This window comes from Microcebus murinus, chromosome 10 (assembly GCF_040939455.1).
Source record: "Microcebus murinus isolate Inina chromosome 10, M.murinus_Inina_mat1.0, whole genome shotgun sequence".
Classification (NCBI taxonomy): Eukaryota; Metazoa; Chordata; class Mammalia; order Primates; family Cheirogaleidae; genus Microcebus; species Microcebus murinus.
In genome coordinates, this window is record NC_134113.1 from 9,437,099 (window position 1) to 9,456,484 (window position 19,386).

The 19,386-nt window shown below is 50.4% G+C and overlaps 1 protein-coding gene and 1 long non-coding RNA gene across 2 annotated transcripts in view; both read left to right on the forward strand.

Moving 5' to 3' along the window:
• The window catches only part of LOC105858493 (DNA dC->dU-editing enzyme APOBEC-3G-like), a 207,153-nt gene that overhangs the window by 76,079 nt on the left and 111,688 nt on the right, over positions 1-19,386 (forward strand). The window lies entirely within an intron of this gene.
• LOC105858633 (uncharacterized) lies at positions 2,233-7,263 on the forward strand. The gene is made up of 3 exons (XR_001148187.3): positions 2,233-2,708; positions 3,917-4,125; positions 7,005-7,263. It is a non-coding gene; the product is annotated as an uncharacterized LOC105858633 (long non-coding RNA).

A 19,386-nucleotide genomic window follows, 5' to 3' on the forward strand; every position in this document is an offset into this window, starting at 1 on the left:
TTTGGGGTGGTTTTGCGGAAGAACAGCAAATCCGCGGGTTCCTGAGTCAGCTCCCCTTGGCTGGCTATGGGACCTTGGACGGCCATTGCCCTCCTGAGACCCCCAAGGCACTCCCTTCTGGCAAGGGGGCTCTGGAGCCCGACCACCCCAGGGCTGTGTTGTTTCCAGCCCCCTGGTGAGTTGGAATCCTGCAGACCACTGCTGTGGACAGCGCTGACCCTAAACAGACAGCGGAAACCACTGGAACCCGCCGGGCCAGGCCCAGTGCAGAGAAGGGCTGGGTTCCCGTCCTTGGTCAGGGGAAAAGGCCCTGCAAAGAGGCAGTTATGATACCATAGACTGTGACACCACAGTGTAGCAATGCTGGGGTTGCCCAGAGAAGGGAGGTCCCAGAGAAGGAAAGTGACTGTTCCAGGCACTAAAGACCAGAGGGCCTTCTGCCTCTCCCCTGCCTCCCCTTCCAACCCTGCTGGCCCCACTCTCCAGAGCTTCCCTGGGGGTGGGAGGGGGGCTGGGGAGCCTCACAAGGTAGAACTGAAAGCAGACACCCCTCCCTCTTGTGGGCTCCCCCCAGATGCCCCAAATCTCTGCTTGCAGGGTTGGGGTTCAGTTGCTTCTGTGATAGTCTGGGGTGAGTGGGACAGGCACAGGAGGGATCCCTGTCACCCCAAGTTCTAGGAGCACTCAAGCAGGATGCTGCTCTGCCATGTGGGGCCGGCGGCATGGCACTGGGCCAGTGCCCCCAGCAGCGCCTCCGAGGCAGCTGGACAGGGCTGCCGCCAAGAATGCCAGGAATGCAGCGCGGCTGTGTCCTTCCCGCTTCTCTTCCTCCCCCTCCTCCGGGAGAACAGGATATTCCCTGTCCAGGGAAACCCAAGTCCGGTCCCTTTATGGGAAAACCACGGGGCATCTGGTCGGCACTGTTCCTGCCCTGGCTGGGTGCTCAGAATGCGAGAGTGGGGGGCTTGGGCACTGCTGGGAGGTTCCGGGGGCCGCGGGGCCTGTGTGGGTTCAACACACTTTAGGGCCTACTATGTGCGGCATGCGCATGTGCATTAACTCACTTCGTCTCACTTCAACCCGGTAGAGTCTGCTCTACAGACCAGGAAAAGGCTCAGAGGGGCTAAGGGACGTCTGAAGGCGCCATCGAGCAAGTGGCAGCGCCAGACAGGAGCCCCGGCTAGTGACTGACGCCCACACTCCTGGCCACCAGGCCAGGCGGCCTCAGCTCAACTGTGACCGCTGGGGGCCCTGTCCTGATGCCCCCACATGGCACCTGCAGGGTCGGGCATGCTGGAGAGATGCAGCCCCGCCCTGCCAGCAGCCGGTCTGTGTTGCAGTTGGCAAAGCTTTGTCTCTGAGACACCCACCGGGGCTGGCCCCCAGCTCCAGCCCCTTCCCCGAGGCTGTCCTTGCAGGGCCCTGGCACCAAGGCCCCCAGAGTCTGATGACAGTATAGGCAGGAGGGGCTCCAGTGACCCTCCCTGATGGGCAGGGGACCCCGGGATGGGAGATGGGGCTCTGGGAAGGGCCCCCTCCAGGCTGTACACCCACCGACGCCTCCTTCTGAGGCTGCTCTCCCGGCCTCGTGGCATCACCCGGGCTGGCTCAGGGGCAGCCCCCGGCTTCTCCCGATCAAAGACATGGAGGCCCAACCTCAGATCAGGCCTTTGGCAGGTGGGGAACAGAAAGATATGCAGAGACCCCCTGGAAACATCCTGAAATGATGGGAGACCAAGGGGCCACCTACATGGACGATTATCCCCATTTAGAAATAGGGAAACCGAGGCTCAGGAAGGTCAGGTGACAGACCTGTCACCTAGCAGAGTTGTGATTTGAATCTGGGTCTTTCTGTCTCTGGCACCCACCCTTGGGCCCCTTGTTGTCCCCTCCCCCTACATTCCCCCAGCTCCCTAGCGCTGAAGTCCGGCTGGTTCTGTTCCAGTGTGCTGTCCTGCACAGGCTGTGGGTCCCCTGGGGGGCCAGGGCCAGGTAAACAGGATCCCAGCCGCACTCCCTGACCTTGTTTACCTCCCAAAAGAATGTGAGGGCATTCTTCCCCTTCCCGGGCTGTGAGTCACCCCTCAGCAATGCGCCTGGCTCCACTGCTGCTGCCTGTCCCCCGTGCAACCCCCTCCGACCCTGGCCCCTCGCCTTCTCACCCGGTGATGTCACTGATGTCATTCCTCCCTGCCCCCCGTGGAGCCCACCAGGCCTCCGGTTGCCATGGCGACCGGCTCACAACAGGAAGCAAGGCCCATCGAGGGAGGCTGAGCTGGGGCAGAAACACAGGAAGCAGCGCTGAGCACTGGGTAGCATTGTCAGCCTCGTAAAAAACAAAACAGGACAAAAAGATTTAATGAGAACAATTAGCCCAAAGAAAAAGGAAAAAAAAAAAGGCCAAGAAAACAAACAAAGCCAAACAGCCCGAAGGCAGGAGGCTGGCCAGGGTCCAAGGACCCCGTGTTTTCTCTCCGGACACAATGTGGGTTAAATAACACTTCCTTCTCAGAAGGAGGCTCCTGGGGGGGTGGGGGGCTCCGGTGGCTTTTCCTGTCGAGCCTCTCAACTTCTGAAGCCTCGAAGCTACCCCTGGAACCCCGACCCAGCCCGGCTCTGGGGACCCCGATGGGCGAGCCCAGCCTCCAGCGAGTGTTGTCAGCCCCCTTCCAGCTCCGTGGAAGACAGAGCCCAACTGCCACCTGCTTGTGAGTTTCTGTGCAAGGAACAATCTCTTTTGGAGCCTCAGTTTCCTCACTAGCTACCCCGCCCCCCATCACCATCATCAGCTCCTCCCGGAACTCCTCTGAGAGGTGTGGTGACACTTCCATGAGTTGGCACATCAACTAGCATCCAGCAGGCGCTCACTGTGTCAGGGATGAGCTAGCGGAGAGTGAATGAACTGGGCAGAAACCCCACGGAGGCAGCTAGTTAGCGCTGAACTGGGGACAGAGATGCACAAGATGCCCCAGAGGGATGGAGACCCCGGGCGGGAGGGGAGCAAGTAGAGGCTGGGAGGACTCAGCAGGGCCCCCAGAAGGGCCTGAGCCCCGGGGTGTGGGGGGCGCAGCAGAGTGGAAGTCTCCCTCCCTCCCCCCAGCCGAAGGCTCCGGCCCAGGGATTCCACCTGAGTAACCCCGGCTCCCTGGTGTCTGGGGGAGGACGGGGTGCAGTTCCAGGGGGCAGGCCCTGGGGCAGAGGAGGCCGCCACTCTTGGCCATTTAGTCCCCTCCCGAGGAATGTGATATATGGGAATGGCCCCAGGGGGACATTGGCTGGACTCCGACCATGCGGTGCCAGGCCATGCCCTGCACCCATCCAGCACCTGCGTCGGTCAGAGGTAGAGCGAGGCTGTGCGGGGCCTGGCCGAGGGTCGGGGCGGTAGCTTAGGCGAGGGGTGGCGTCGCTCAGAGCTGGCTCCAGGCGGTCAGAGCGGCCACACTGGGAAATGTGTCAGAAAAAGGTGGTAGGAGTTTGCCTGGCAGGGCCAGAGTGGCAGCTGTTCCATCGGGGCCACGTGGGCACAGGTGGCTGGCGAGGAAGCCCAGAATGCTCTGGGTGTGGGACCTGGCCCCACGCGGCTGCGGTGGAATTTGGTGCCACAAAATAACGGGTGACCACGGGGGAAAGAAGTTGGAGCCAGATGACGGAGGGCCGTGAGTGCCACAGCCAGCAGTCGGGACCTGAGGGGCCCCGGTCAGCACCACCAGGAGCTGCTGGCGGCTTCTGCGCAGGGCACAGGTTCGAGGGACACCCCAGGAAAGAGCGCTGGGTGGGAGGCAGGGAATCCGGGGCCTTGTGACTTGGTTTCTTTTGAACTCAGTAATGACACATGATAGGTGCTCGATCGATGTTGAACGAATGAATGACAACCACCTTAGGCTCCGCATTTATTTCCCAAACATCGTCTTGTCAGTTTTCACCAGGACCCTAGGAAGTCGCCTCACTCTTGCCGGTCTGACAGCGAGGCAATGGAGGGGCAGAGAGGTGGCGGGACGCGCCCAGGCTGCACGGCAGGCGTGGTGGAGCCCAGCCCCGCGGACCCCGCCTGCCATCTCACCCGCAGCATTTATCGGGGCTGGCTCTGTGACACACAGGTGACCAAGCCCCAACCATGTCTCTGAGGTGAGACAGGAGAGGCCTCAGTTTCCCCAGCTGTGGACTGCGGGCGGTGCAGGAGGCCCTCAGTGCGGAGGTGGAGGCAGTGGGAAGGCCAGCTGCCCCGGCCCGGCTGGGGGAGGGCTGAGACAGCAGAGGAAAGGAGGGGTGACCTGAGAAGAGACAGGATAACCGAGGGGTGTCCCTCGGAAAAGGGGCAGAGGCCAGGGCTTGGTGAGGGGGAGGAGAAGCAGATGGGCCGAGGGGCAGGAGCAGGTGTGGGGGCTGGGAGGAAATGAGTCTCAGCCCAGCCACTGGCCCTTGGGTCCCAAACACAGGTGGACGGGGACAGGGCTGCACCTGAGGGCTTCAGGTGGGAACCTGGCAAGGACACGCCTGTCTACACCCATCCTGCTGCCCTCCCTCCACCTGCACCCCCATGCACCTGGCTCCAGTCCCCACCTGGCCCCAGGTGAAGATCCCTTCCAGTCCAGGGGTGCAGGGAATCCTCCGGGGCTGTAGGACAGGGCTGGGGTCTGGGGCAGGGGGCAGGAGGGCAGTGAAGGGAGGGTCCCCAGAAAAGCCCATGGCAGCCAACCAGGGGTCCTTGGACAGGAAGGGACAAAGGTCATCATAAATGGGGAAGGAAGGGGCACTGGGGGCCACCAGGCCGGAGCTCTTGTCCGGGGATCCCTGGCCTCAGGTTCCTCCTCTGTAAAATGAGGGGCTCAGACTCTAGGGAGAGGCCACAAGGTATGGGGCGCTTGGGGCTGGGCTGTGTGGGCTCCACCCGGCTCGGGTAGCGGCAGCAGACAGGCCCCAGGGCCAGGTGTCTGTACAACACGGGGTGCAGGTGGAAATGCCTGGCTCGCCCTCGCTAGCTGTGTGACCTTGGGAGAGATGCTCAGTGTCCTCTTCCATTTTCCTCCTGACACGTCCTTTCATCTGAGGCACTCCTCCCTGTCCTGCACAGCAGGCGCCGATGGACTCTCGGGCACCATAGCTGGCGCAAGAGATCCCTTGAGGACCTGAGGTGACACCAAGGGCCCGCCTAGGAGGACCCTCTTGCATTGCTGCCGTGCGTCCTGCAGGCCAGGCTCTGGCTTCCTCCAGCTCCATCCACCCACCCGTCACGCAAGTCGGGAGTGTGCGCTGGGCAGCCAGACACCTGGGGGCCTGGCGCCACCTGGTGGTCACAGTGAATCCTGCTGTCCTCCAGGGCATAAAACCAGAACTCTGGGTACCAGCTGTCCTGTAGCCCTGTCTCTAAATTTTAAAACCAGGGCTGGCCCTTCAATGGCCTTCCCACCTCCTGCTGTGTAGCCCTGTCTTCTGGCCTCTTCTGTGCTTTGCTGAAGATCAATCAGCCTCTCACTGGGCCTTTATTCACTCAACAAACACAGAACTCCTATTGTGTGCCTGGCCCCAGGCAGAGCACCAGGACGGAGGGATGAATCAGGCATGTTCCCAGTCTGATGGGAAGGCACACGCAGACCGGAAAGCCCAGAGGTTTGCCGAGGGCAGGCAGAGGGGTTGCCAGGGAGGCTGTGGAGAAGATGCTTGAGCCTCGTTTTGAAAGATGGAAAGACTAGCGATTGGCGGAAGCGTTTAGTAAGCAGATGGGGGGTGGGGAGGTGTGCAAAAATGAGGGGAACAGCATATGCAAAGGTACGGAGGCCCTGAGCTGACAGCCGCTGAAAGGCTGTTAGTGGGGAGTCATGTGGCCGTCTGGCTGCAAGAGCTGGATGGAGGAGGTGGCTAAAGTGAGAGGTGCTGGTGGCTGCATCTTGGAGGGAGGGAGGTTGTGGTGGTGGTGGCCACAGGGGTGGGAGAAGGGGATGGAATTGAGAGGGGACAGCAGGTGAGCCAGAAGGAGGACCTGAAACACTCCTTGGGTACGTGGCTTGGCTGGTTCAGTTCACCTGGCCAGGTACTTGAGAAGGGGTGTGGGGAAAGGGGGGAGGAAGGGGTGGGCGGAGGAGGGGACGAGGGGGATGGAGAGGTGGTAGCCTGGGAGGGCAGGGCGCTCAGGGTTGGACACGCTCTGTCTGAAAAGGCTGTGGGACTTCCCGGCGAGGCCACCCAGGGAGCAGTGGCAGGGGATGTGAGGTGTTTCTAGGGTGGAATTCATGCTACCTGGTGACCTGTTGAGTCAGGAAAAAGAAAAGAGTCCAGCATGTTCCCTAGGTATGGCCTAAGACTGCTTCTCACAAACTAACGTGCCCGAGCCAGCTGGGGATGGCTTGTTACAGTACAGGTGCGACTCGGTGGGGGTGGGCAGAGCCCAGGAATCTGCATTTCTGGCGGCTCCCACGCGAGGCGGATGCAGGTCGTGGACCACACTTTGAGGACAGAACACCCAAGACACGGGGAGGGTGGTGGTGACAGTCCTTGGGATCTGGAATCCAGAAAGTGGTGGCACCAGGAGGTCCAAGCACCTGAGCTCCCAGAGCTGCACAGCTGACCCGAGCCGCACGCGGTGAGACACGAAGGGTGCTGGGACTGGCTGCATAATTTGTGGGGTTCAGTGCAGAATGAAAACGCGGGTTCCCTTGTTCAACGATTATGACGAATTCCAAGACACCAGAGCATTTGAGCCACATGTGAGGCCCTTCCAGGAGCACAGCCCTTCCTGACCGCTCAGGCCACCCGGCCACCAAGTTGGCCGGGGCTGAGGGTCGAGGCAGGAAGGCGAGGTGGCCTCCTCTGAGGACTCCTGTTCCCGCTTTGAAGGAGAAGGTCCAGCTCAGGGAAGGGCACCACCCTCTCCCAAACCCGGCCCAACTGACCATCTCCCCCGTCCTCCCCCAGTTAATCCATCCCACCTCCTCTCTCTCTCTCTCTCTCTCTCTCTCTCTCTCTCTCTCTCTCTCTCTCATCTGATCACCTCTCTCCATTCTCCGCAGGGCCCAGCCCAGGCCTCGCTCGTGTCTTCATTGGGCCATTGCTGGGGCCTCCTGACTCCCCCTCTAGTCCTTCTTCCCCGCAACCATGGCCACAGGCAGCTGCGGAGGGGCCGCCCACCCCACTGCCTACAGTGGACAGCATCTTTTTTGTTTACTTTTTATCACAATTATACATGTTTAATCTATATATATGTATTCTGTTATTATACATGTATATAATTTATATGTAATGTGTGTACATCATACATAAAGAAAATGTATTAATAATTGCTCTTCACAGCTGGGCCGTGTGCTGTGTTTTGGTGTACTATGACTGCTTTCACTTTCTCAAGATTATCTTTTTTGTTTTTCTGGACTTTCTACTTGTCTTTTATTTTGCTTTTTTTTTTGAGACAGAGTCTCACTTTGTTGTCCAGGCTAGAGTGAGTGCCGTGGTGTCAGCCTAGCTTACAGCAACCTCAAACTCCTGGGCTCAAGCGATCCTGCTGCCTCAGCCTCCCGAGTAGCTGGGACTACAGGCATGCGCCACCATGCTCGGCTAATTTTTTCTATATATATTAGTTGGCCAATTAATTTCTTTCTATTTTTAGTAAAGACGTGGTCTCGCTCTTGCTCAGGCTGGTTTCGAACTCCTGACCTTGAGCAATCCACCCGCCTCGGCCTCTTAGAGAGCTAGGATTACAGGCATGAACCACCGCACCCGGCCTTATTTTGCTTCATTAAAAAAAATGCACTTATCACCAGTTCAACCCCAGGTACCCTGCCAGTTGTCTAAAATATCTCAGCACTTCCGGCACACCAGCTAGTCTGTCAATTTCAAGTTGTCTTGAAGACAACTCTCCCGGTGCCTTCCAACCTGCTCTGGTCTGAACCGACTGCTTTCCATGCCTGGGGTAGTATACCTGTTGTTCTGGAAATCTCCTTCAGTTCTCTCCTATTTCTCCCTGATCTCATGGCTTCTTATTTGTTCTACTCCCTCTTTCTGGTTGCAAAAATCCTTCAGTAGCTTCCTGAGAAAGGGTGCATGACATGCCTGTAGTCCCAGCTACTCCGGAGGCTGAGGCAGGAGGATCGCTTGAGCTCAGGAGTTCAAGGCTGCAGTGAGCGGTGACCAATCCCCTATGCTCCAACCTGGGCAACAGAGTGAGACACTGTCTCAAAAAAGGAAAAAAGGCCGGGCGCGGTGGCTCACACCTGTAATCCTAACACTCTGGGAGGCCAAGGCGGGCAGATTGCTCGAGGTCAGGAGTTCGAAGCCAGCCTGAGCAAGAGTGAGACCCCGTCTCTACTATAAATATAGAAAGAAATTAATTGGCCAACTAATACATATAGAAAAAAATTAGCCGGGCCTGGTGGCGCATACCTGTAGTCCCAACTACTTGGGAGGCTGAGGCAGGAGGATTGCTTGAGCCCAGGAGTTTGAGGTTGCTGTGAGCTAGGCTGATGCTACGGCACTCACTCTAGCCTGTGCAACAAAGCGAGACTCTGTCTCAAAAAAAAAAAAAAAAGGAAAAAAAAATGGGAAATAAATTTTTGAAGACCTTGTATGTCTGCAATGTTTTTGTTTCCCCACTCATACTTCATTGGTAGGTTGGTTAGGTGTATATAGAATTCCAGGTTGAAAATAATTTTCTTGCAGGAATTTGAAGGCATTCCTCTGTTGTCTTCCTGTTCCAACTTGCAGTTGAGCCATTCGAAGCCATTCTGGTGTACCGTTTTTGTCTATGACCCATTGTTTTCTTCTTGGAAGTTTGTAGGATTTTTCTCTTTGTTCCCAGCATTCTGAAATTTCCATACCATGTGTCTTAGTGTGGGGCTGTTTTCATCCGTGTTGCTGGGCGCTTTCAATCTGAATATTCATTACATTTTTATAATAATTAAAAATCAAACTTTATAGATTTAACTTTATTATTGATTTAAAAAATCAAATGTTCATTTACCATAATAATTAAAGAAGAAAAACTATATGGTCATCCCAATAGATTCGGAAAAAGCACTTGAAAAAATTCAACGCTCTATCATAAAATTCTTATCAAACTAGGAAGGAAAATTTCTCAATCTAATAAAGGATGTATAAAAAATACCTATAGCTCCTAGCACTCGGGGAAGCTGAGGTGGGAGGATCGCTTGAGGTCAGGAGTTCAAGACCAGCCTGAGCAAGAGTGAGACCCTGTCTGTACTAAAAAGAGAAAGATGGGAGGGGGGAGGGGGGCGGGTATATACATACATAATGAGTGAGATGTGCACCATCTGGGGGATGGTCATGATGGAGACTCAGACTTTTGGGGGGAGGGGGGAAATGGGCATTTATTGAAACCTTAAAATCTGTACCCCCATAATATGCCAAAATAAAAAAAAAAAAAGAGAAAGAAATTAGCTGGACAACTAAAATATATAGAGAAAATTTTAGCCGGGCATGGTGGCGCATGCCTGTAGTCCCAACTACGAAGGGGACTGAGGCAGAAGGATCACTTGAGCCCAGGAGTTTGAGGTTGCTGTGAGCTATGATGATGCTACTGTACTAGCCAGGGCAACAGAGCGAGAGCTCATCTCAAAAATAAATAAATAAATAAATAAAAAAGATAAAAATGTACTGTACAATACTATACCGCAATAATAAAGAAACTCTAGTACCAACATGAGAATAGATGTTTAATGAAACAGAATTGGGAGTTCAGAAGTGGATCCATACATTTAAGGAAAATTGACTTTCGGTTAACATGCTAAGGCAATTCAGTGAGGAAAAGGATACTAGAATAATTGATTAACCATATGGAAGAAAATAAACCTTGACCCTCATCTTGCATCATATACAAAATTAATTCAAGGTGGATCATGTCCCTCAATGTTAGAGCTTTTGTTCTTAGAAAGATATCATTAAGAAAATTAAAAGGCAAGCCAAAGTCTTAGAGGAAATATTTACAAAACATCTAACTGATCAAGGACTTGTAATATACAAAGAATACATAAAGAGTTATTTTACCTCAAGAGTAAGAAGACAATCTGATCTAAAAAAATAGGCAAAAGATTTGAAAACACATTACACCAAAGAGAATATATGAATGGCAAATAAGTACCTGAAAAGACACTCAACATCATTAGTCATTAGAGAAGCGTAAGTTCTCTGCATTCTGTCGGCAGATGTGCAATAAATAGGTAAAACTGGAGATTGACAATGTCAAGTGATGGCAAGGATGAGGAGCGACTGGAACTCTCAAACAGCGTTGGTGGGAATGAAAGCTAGAACAGCTAACTCAGAAAACAGTGTGGCATTATCTCGAAAAGTTGCCATGCACCACGCAGTGTTTCCACACCTAGATTTCTACCCACGATGCATGAAAACTGCTTTCTAGGCTTGTCGCTGCAGGGATGCTCCTGAGATTTCTCTCCAGTGTACCTCTGAATGAGTCCCTTTGTTTCTTATTTGCTACACCTTCCTCGTAGTTGTTGCCGCCTCTTACGCAGCCCGCTGGTGCTCACCAGAGTCCGCGAGCTCCTTTGCCTCCTAGCCAACAATGCAGGGCTTACCCAATCCCTTGCACCCAGTTTCAGTCACATGACTAGTTTTTGCTAATGAAATGTGCCTGGAAGGTGTGTGACCTTACATGGAAGGGATATACCTTCTTTGCTCTTTTTTCCCCTGTGCCTACCAGCCACATGTTCCTGAGGTCCTGAATGAATGTGCGGGGCACCAATAACCTGCACTGGGCTCCAGGGTGGTCCTCGCGTATTTAACCACGGAGACCATATGTGTGTGTGTGTGTGTGTGTGTGTGTGTGTGTGTGTGTGTGTGTGTGGTCTCATATGTGAACTAAAATAAAATTTTAAGGCTCACCCCCCCCCCACCGGCTGACTGAATGGACCCCCTAGTGGCCAAAGGAATATCCTAAAACTAAATTGTTTGCCAGGAGAAGGGGGGTGAGACATGCCTCATCATGCCCCCTCCCTTCTTGGGGACATCCTTTGTAACCCATTAACAGGCCTAAGGGTATGCAAGACACACCTGCAGGTCCTCAATTTACACAACAAATCTATGTCAGGTGACTTATCTCTGAGAACAGCTCCTTATGTTAAAACATTTCAAGCCTTCAGACAAAGCTTCCTGTCTTTAACCAATTACAAGCCAAAGAATCTTTAAACCCACCTGTAACCTGTAAGCCCCCCCCCACCTCTTTGAGATGTCCCACCTTTCGGGCCAAACCAATGTGTGCCTCCCACGTATTGATTTATGACTTTACCTGTAGCCACTGTCTCCCTGAAATGTATAAAACCAAACTGTAACCCAGCCACAGCGAGTCCACTTGCTCGAGGCCTCCTGGCAGTGGCTCCAGGTCATAGTCCTCAAATTTGGCTCAGAATAAATCTCTTTAAAATTATTTTACAGAAGGCCGGGCGCTGTGGCTCACGCCTGTAATCCTAGCTCTTGGGAGGCCGAGGTGGGCGGATTGCTCAAGGTCAGGAGTTCAAAACCAGCCTGAGCAAGAGCGAGACCCCGTCTCTACTATAAACAGAAAGAAATTAATTGGCCAACTGATATATATATAAAAAATTAGCCGGGCATGGTGGCACATGCCTGTAGTCCCAGCTACTCGGGAGGCTGAGGCAGAAGGATCACTCGAGCCCAGGAGTTTGAGGTTGCTGTGAGCTAGGCTGACGCCATGGCACTCACTCTAGCCTGGACAACAAAGTGAGACTCTGTCTCAAAAAAAAAAAAAAAAAAAAAAAATTATTTTACAGAGTTTGGCTTTTTTCCATTGACACATAGCTAGCATTACTTACCCTAATGACATTGCTGTTCTTGCTGAAGTCGATTCTCAAATAACTTCCTAACAAAGGGTGTTCAGGAGGTAAATTTTCAGAGCTCTAGTGTGTCTGAAAAATGATTTTATTTAGCCCTCACATTTGATTTTAGCTAGTGAGCCTAACCCGTTAGTCGCCTACTAATACCCATTTCCCCACATCTTTCTTCCGAACAGAACCTCTTTTCTGTGTATGGGGCAGCAATACAATTGGGCTAAATACTTGCTTTCTCACACTCGTGGGCAGCCAGGAGGAGCTATGTGACCTGTTTCTGGCCATTGAACCTCAGCGACAGCTTGCCTGGGTTTCCTGGATAAGCTTTGCTTTCCTAATAGAATCAGAATAAAAGGGAACTTGTGCACACAGCACCACCTTCCTCCTGTCTGCAATGAACATGGGTGTGATGTCTGGAGCTGTAGCAGTCACCTTGTGACCATGTGACAACAAATACAAGGTGGAATCACAGAGAAGCTCGTGCTAATATTGCCTCTGATCCCACTGGACAAACAAGCAATGCTTCCTTTGCTAAGATGACAGATGTCTTATTAGATGAAGAAAAATAGCCTCCTGTTTGTTGAATGCACTTTGAGTCACACTTTCTGTTACAGACAGCATTTTCAACTGGCCCAGAAGGTATAGAATTTTATATTCAAAGTAATTTTTTTTTTTTTTTTTTTTGAGACAGAGTCTCGCTTTCTTGCCTAGGCTAGAATGAGTGCCGTGGTGTAGCTCACAGCAACCTCAAACTCCTGGGCTTAAGCGATCCTCCTGCCTCAGCCTCCCGAGTAGCTGGGACTACAGGCACGAGCCACCATGCCCGGCTGATTTTTATATTATATACATTAGTTGGCCAATTAATTTCTTTCTATTTTTATGGTAGAGACGGGGTCTCGCTCAGGCTGGTTTCGAACTCCTGACCTCGAGCAATCCGCCCGCCTCGGCCTCCCAGAGTGCTAGGATTACAGGCGTGAGCCACCGCGCCCGGCCTTTCAAAGTAATTTTGTCTCAGAATTTGAAGACTTTTTCTCTGCTGTCTACTGGCCTTTGTTATTGCTGATGCCAGACTGACTCATGCTTGTTTTTTGGTGATTTTTTTTTTTAAAACAAAGTTTTAAATGTTCTTTTTATCCTTGATGTTCAGATGTTTCTTAGTATGTGTAGGTGTTAGTCTTTTAAAAATCCATCCTGCTTATCATTTGATGAGCCCTTTCAATACGATAGCTTGTGCCACATTTGTTCTGGAAAATTCTTTTCCGTTTGGTCATTTCCTCCCTTTTCTTCTCCATATGTTCTCTTTCCAGAACTCCTGATGGCAGATGCTGGACCTTCTGGATAGATCCTCTATACCCCTTGTCTTGTCTTTCATTTTATCCTTCTTTTTGTTCTATATTCTAGGATCCATTAACGCTTCCATTAATTTTTTAAATTCCAGCAATATTTTTAAGGTCCAAAAATTCTTTCTTGTTTTCTCAGAGCGTCTTGTTGTTTTGTGTATGGGGCATCTCCTAAATTACCCTGAGGAGCTTTCACCCCACAGTTATCTTCTATGTCCTGAATTATCTTTATTTTCTTTTGATTCACTTTTTTTCCTAGTAATTTTTTTTTTTTTTTTTTTTTTGAGACAGAGTCTCGCTTTGTTGCCCAGGCTAGAGTGACTGCCGTGGCGTTAGCCTAGCTCACAGCAACCTCAAACTCCTGGCCTCAAGCAATCCTTCTGCCTCAGCCTCCTGAGTAGCTGGGACTACAGGTATGCACCACCATGCCCGGCTAATTTTTTCTATATATATTAGTTGGCCAATTAATTTCTTTCTATTTATAGTAGAGACAGGGTCTCGCTCTTGCTCAGGCTGGTTTCGAACGCCTGACCTCGAGCAATCCGCCCGCCTCGGCCTCCCAGAGAGCTAGGATTACAGGCGTGAGCCACCGCGCCTGGCCATTTTCTAGTAATCTTAATATTTCTCTGTAGCTGCAGTTTTCCTACAACTATCTGGTATTTTTAGAATAAATACAAAAATCTTCAACATAGCCTAAAATGCCTGGTAGTGTCTGGTCCCTGACTACAGTTTCAGAAACATTTCTTCTAAATTTAATTTAATTTTTGGATTATGATACATACTACATGCCTAAGAATGTATAAAACATACAAACATTTAAAGAATAATAATAATTCTAGGCTGGGTGAGGTGGCTCACACTCCAGCACTTTGGGAGGTTGAGACTGGAGGATGGCTTGAGGCCAGGAGTTCAAGACCAGCCTGGGTGATATAGCGAGACCCTGTCTCCATAAAAAAATAGAAAAATTAGCCAGGTGTCGTGGCACAAACCTATAGTCTCAGGAGGCTGAGGCAGGAGGATGGCTTGAGTCCAGGAGTTTGAGGCTGCAGTGAGCCATGATGACGATATTGCACTCTAGCCTGGGCAACAGAGCAAGACCCTCAAAAAAAAAAAAAAAAAAACTCCAATGCCCACATATTCAACCTCCTAATTAAGAAAGGGCACATCGCCAGAACTGCATGTTCCTCTGTATTCATACTCACCTCTCTCCCCAAGTAGAAATCAGCGTTCTCATCTCTGCCACAATTATTTCCTTGTTTTCTCTTTAGTTTCACCATCTACACATACATCGTTATACAACATAGCATTTAGCTTTGCCTATGAACTGCATGTAAGTGGCACCAAACGGTTTGTATTCAAAATACCATCGAACAAAGGAACCAACGCCTGGTTCCTTTGTTCGATGGTATTTTGAAAGATTCTCTCAAGTTGATGTGCTATCACTGTAGTTCATTTGATTTCAATTCTGGATAAGAATCCAGTGAATATTCCTGGCTTTACTTGCCCAGACTACTGGGTTTTGGAGCTATTTCCAGTTTCAGATTTTTACAAATAAGGTTGTTATGCACATTTAAAAACATATATTTTATTGCACGTTTGCAGGACTTGTCCTAAGCTATGTCCCAAGGAGACACATTGCTGGGTCATAGATTATGCAGGTTTAAATTTACTCAGTAGTGCCAAACAGATTTCCAAAGCGGTTGAATCCATTCTTACTGTCACCAGCAGCATAAGAGAGTTCATATTGTTCCACATTCCTGCCAGCGCTTGCAAGAATTTCCTTTACCAGACTTTTAAATTCTTACTAATCAGATGGGGGTGAAGTTGTATCTTGTTGTGGGCTTTTATTTGCATTACTCATGAGGTTGAGCAACTTATCCTTTTTTTTTGGGGGGGGGGTCATGTGTGGTTCCTCTCTCTGCAGGGCCTGTCCATGGCTTTGCCACCCTTCTGTGCCCCTGCATTTTGTCACAACTGATCGTCCATCTTCCTAATTAATTCACAGGACTCTTTCCATCCTCTCCTTTGTCAAATTATGAGTGTTTTAAATATTTATTTTCCTTTTCTGTTCACTTTATAATCTTTTGATAAAGAAAGTTCGTAGTTTAAATGTAGTTGAAGTTATCAAATGTATCCTGCATGACTTATGCTCGGTTGAACATAAACAGATATTCCTGCATCTATTGAGATGATCATGTCTTTCTCCTTTCATTTTTAATGTGGTGAATTACAGTGACTGATTTTCAAATGTTAAACCAACCTTGCATTTCTAGACTAGATGCTATTTTATCACAATGTATTATCATTTTTATATACTGCTCAATTTAGTTGGATTTTGGTATCTATATTCATAAGTGACATTGGCCTGTAATTTCCTTGTCTTGCACTGTACTTGTTATGAAAAGAATTGAGAAGTATTCCCTCCTTTTCTATTATATGGAAAAGTTGCTGTAGGACTGGAATTATTTCCTCTTTGAATGACTTATAGGCGAAGCCTTCTGGGTCTGAGCTTTCTTTGTGGGAACATTATTGATGACCCATTCAGTCCCTTTAGTGATGGGGAGGTCGGATGTTCAGCTGGTGCCAAAGGACTTCAGGTTGCTAAAGTACCAAAATAGTTTCATACCAGTTTGTACACGGCCACCACCGCCAACGCCTAGGTGTGATGACTCCTCCAGGGCTGCTCCGGATCCCCTGGACCTTCTTACGACACATAAATCACAGAATTAGTGCCTGGATAGCCAGTGTCGCCTGGATCCTGCTCAGTGCTAAGGCCAGAAAGTATTTTGAATGGTCAGTGACGGGTTATGAAATACTCTGGTACCATGAGCAGGATGATGCTCATGCAAGTTTTCTCTTTATCTTGAGTCTGTTTTGGTAAGTTACGGTTTTCTAGGAATTTGCCCATTTCATTAAAATCTTCAAGCTATTGTAATAAAGTTATTCATAATATCATGATTTCAGGCTTTTGAAAATTCTTGAGATTAACTTTTTGTAAGCGTTACATATGTCTTGAAAAGGAAATGATTCTACCATTGAAGACACAGGGTCTACAAAATCCAAAACGTTTATTAAACATGTTCAAATTTCCTATATCCTTACTGAATATTTTTCTGCTTGTCTTACCAATTACAGAAGGATGTGTGTTAAAATCTCCCACTGTAATTGTCAATTTGTCTATTTTTCATTGTAACTCTTACATTTTAAGGCTATGGTATTTTCATACAAATTTGAAATTGTTCTATTTTTCTGAAAATTGGATGCTTTTCATTATGAATTGAACTTATTTATCTCTAATTTATCTCTAGTGATTTCCCCCCCAATATTAAAATAACTCCACCAGTCTTTTTTTGTTAGCATTTACATGCTATTTCCCCCCATGTGTTTACTTTTGACCTTTCATTACTCTTATGCGTCGGACCTGTCTCTTGTAAACTGTGTCTATCAATTTTTGCAGTCTGATAATCTTTGTTATTTTAATTACAACATTTAGTCCACTTGCATTTATGGAATTTTAGAACATTTGAATTTATATCTATCATCTGGTTGTCCTCTAAATATACACTGCATTTCCATTCTTCCATTCTCATAGTGTTTATCCCAACTTGAATTCTTTTTTTTTTTTTTTTGGTTTTTTTTTTTTGAGACAGTGTCTCGCTTTGTTGCCTAGGCTAGAGTGAGTGCCGTGGCATCAGCCTAGCTCACAGCAACCTCAAACTCCTGGGCTCAAACAATCCTTCTGCCTCAGCCTCCCAAGTAGCTGGGACTACAGGCATGTGCCACCATGCCCGGCTAATTTTTTTCTATATATATTAGTTGGCCAATTAATTTCTTTCTATTTATAGTAGAGACGGGTCTCGCTCTTGCTCAGGCTGGTTTTGAACGCCTGACCTTGAGCAATCCGCCCGCCTCGGCCTCCCAGAGAGCTAGGATTACAGGCGTGAGCCACCGCGCCCGGCCCGGTTTTTTTTTTTTTTTTAGAGACAACATCTCACTCCCACTCTGCTTCCCAGGCTGGAGTGCACTGGCACAATCATAGCTCACTATAACCTCAAATTTCAGTGATCCTCCTGCCTCAGTCTCCTAAGTAGCTGGGACTAGAGGCATGGGCTACCATGCCTAGCTAATTCTTAAATTTTTTCTTATAGATGGGGAATGGCTATGTTGCCCAGGCTTGTCTTGAACTCCTGGCCTCAAGCAATCCTCCTGCCTCAGCCTCCCAAAGTGCTGGAATTATTAATAACTTGTTTCCCTGAAAATAAGACCTACCCACAAAATAAGCCCTAGCAAGATTTCTAAACATTTGCGCAAGATAAGCCCTACCCCGAAAATAAGACCTAGTGATGGGCGTGGTTAGGCAGCATATCTTCCCAACCCATGCATTTCGTTGCCCAGTGGTAAAGAAGACGAGCTGCCCTACTCATCTGCCTCATGAGAGCTGTATTGCTCTACCGTGAGAGACTGGGGCCAATGGTTCTAAAAGAAACAGAGTCGCAAGAAATTCAGGATGGAATTTGGGGTATGGAGAGTTATGATGATGTTCCAGAAGAAGATGACTTAACTATATTTGAATAAATGTAGATTGTTCTACCGTACTTAAATAACACATCCCCTGAAAATAAGCCCTAAGGTGTCTTCTTGAGGAAAAATAAATATAAGACTCTGTCTTATTTTCAGGGAAACATGGTACATGTGTGAGCCACCACACCCAGCCAACAACTTGGATTCTTACCTCATCAAAGTCTAAGCATATTTGTTATCTACCCCCACCTTCCTCCTGACAAATATAATGATCTTAAACGCTTAACTCCATCAGCCAAGTGACATGCCATTGTTGTTGTGTATTGTAGTTCTATTTTTATCCAGAAGACATTGTTATCATTTTACATTATCAATGCTTTGCATTCACTGTTCTTTACGCCCTATTACATGAGACCTCTGGGATTAGCCTCCTCCTGCCTGAAGTTCCTCCTTTGGAATTTCCCTTATGGAGGGTCTGCTAGTGGCAAACCCCTAATTTTTGTATCTGTAAATGCCATTTTTTCACACTCATTCTGCATACATAATGTGTAATTCCTACTAGGTACATACCTCTTGAAAGATATTTTCCTAGATTATATAATTCTAGGGTGATGGTTATATTCTCTCTGGTTTCTGTTGCTTTTGATAAAAAGTCAGGTGTGAATCTATTATTTTTCTGTGTGCCAGACAAAGGTTTGGATTTTATTCCGAGTGGAACAGGGAGCTATGGAAAGCTGTTAAGCACAGGGTGGGCAAAGATCGGATGGGATGGCAGCTTCGAGAGCAGGTCCTTGCTGTCGCCCAGAAAAGACGAGGGATGAGGCCGCGCAGGGGGAGTGGAGGTGACGGAAGGGCAGCCTGGGTCACTGTCCCTTAGGAGGTCAGGGAACCAGGACTCGGATCGCCGCAGGCAAAGGGCAAGCCGGCTGGGTCCCCGTGACGGTGACGCGGGGGCCGGGCGTGGTGGGGGCCAATGACTCGTGTCGGACCTCTAGAGCCGTGCATTCCACTCGTGGCGAGCACCACCGTCCCGAGCGCCGGGGCGCGGGGCGCGGGGGCCGGGCGTGGTGGGGGGCCAATGACTCGTGTCGGACCTCTAGAGCCGTGCATTCCACTCGTGGCGAGCACCACCGTCCCGAGCGCCGGGGCGCGGGGCGCGGGGGGCCGGGCGTGGTAGGGGGCCAATGACTCGTGTCGGACCTCTAGAGCCGTGCATTCCACTCATGGCGAGCACCACCGTCCTGAGCGCCGGGGCGCGGGGGGCCGGGCGTGGTGGGGGCCAATGACTCGTATCGGACCTCTAGAGCCGTGCATTCCACTGGTGGCGAGCACCACCGTCCCGAGCGCCGGGGCGCGGGGGCCGGGCGGAGGTGCAGAGGAGCCTGCCCCGCGGGCACCTCATCCTGCAGCGGCGGCGCGCCTGGCCCGAGCGACTCGCGGCCGGCGAGGTCCGACGGAGGGACGCAGAGGCGCCTTTTCGGCACCCGCGAGCCCGCGGCGCTCCGGAGAGCAGGGTGGGACAGCTTTGCGGTCCCGACCCCCAACAGCCCGAGGGGCCGCGGCCCGGCCCGCGTGGTGGGAGGCGCGGCAAGTGACCTGCGCTTCCTCTTCTGCGCCGCGCGGGCCGTGCCGTTGCGGCCCCTCAAAGCCGCCGGGAAGACTTTGGGAACCGCGTCTCGGCATCCCAGATCGCGTGCGGCCCGGGCGCCGAGCGGCGCGAGAGGGCG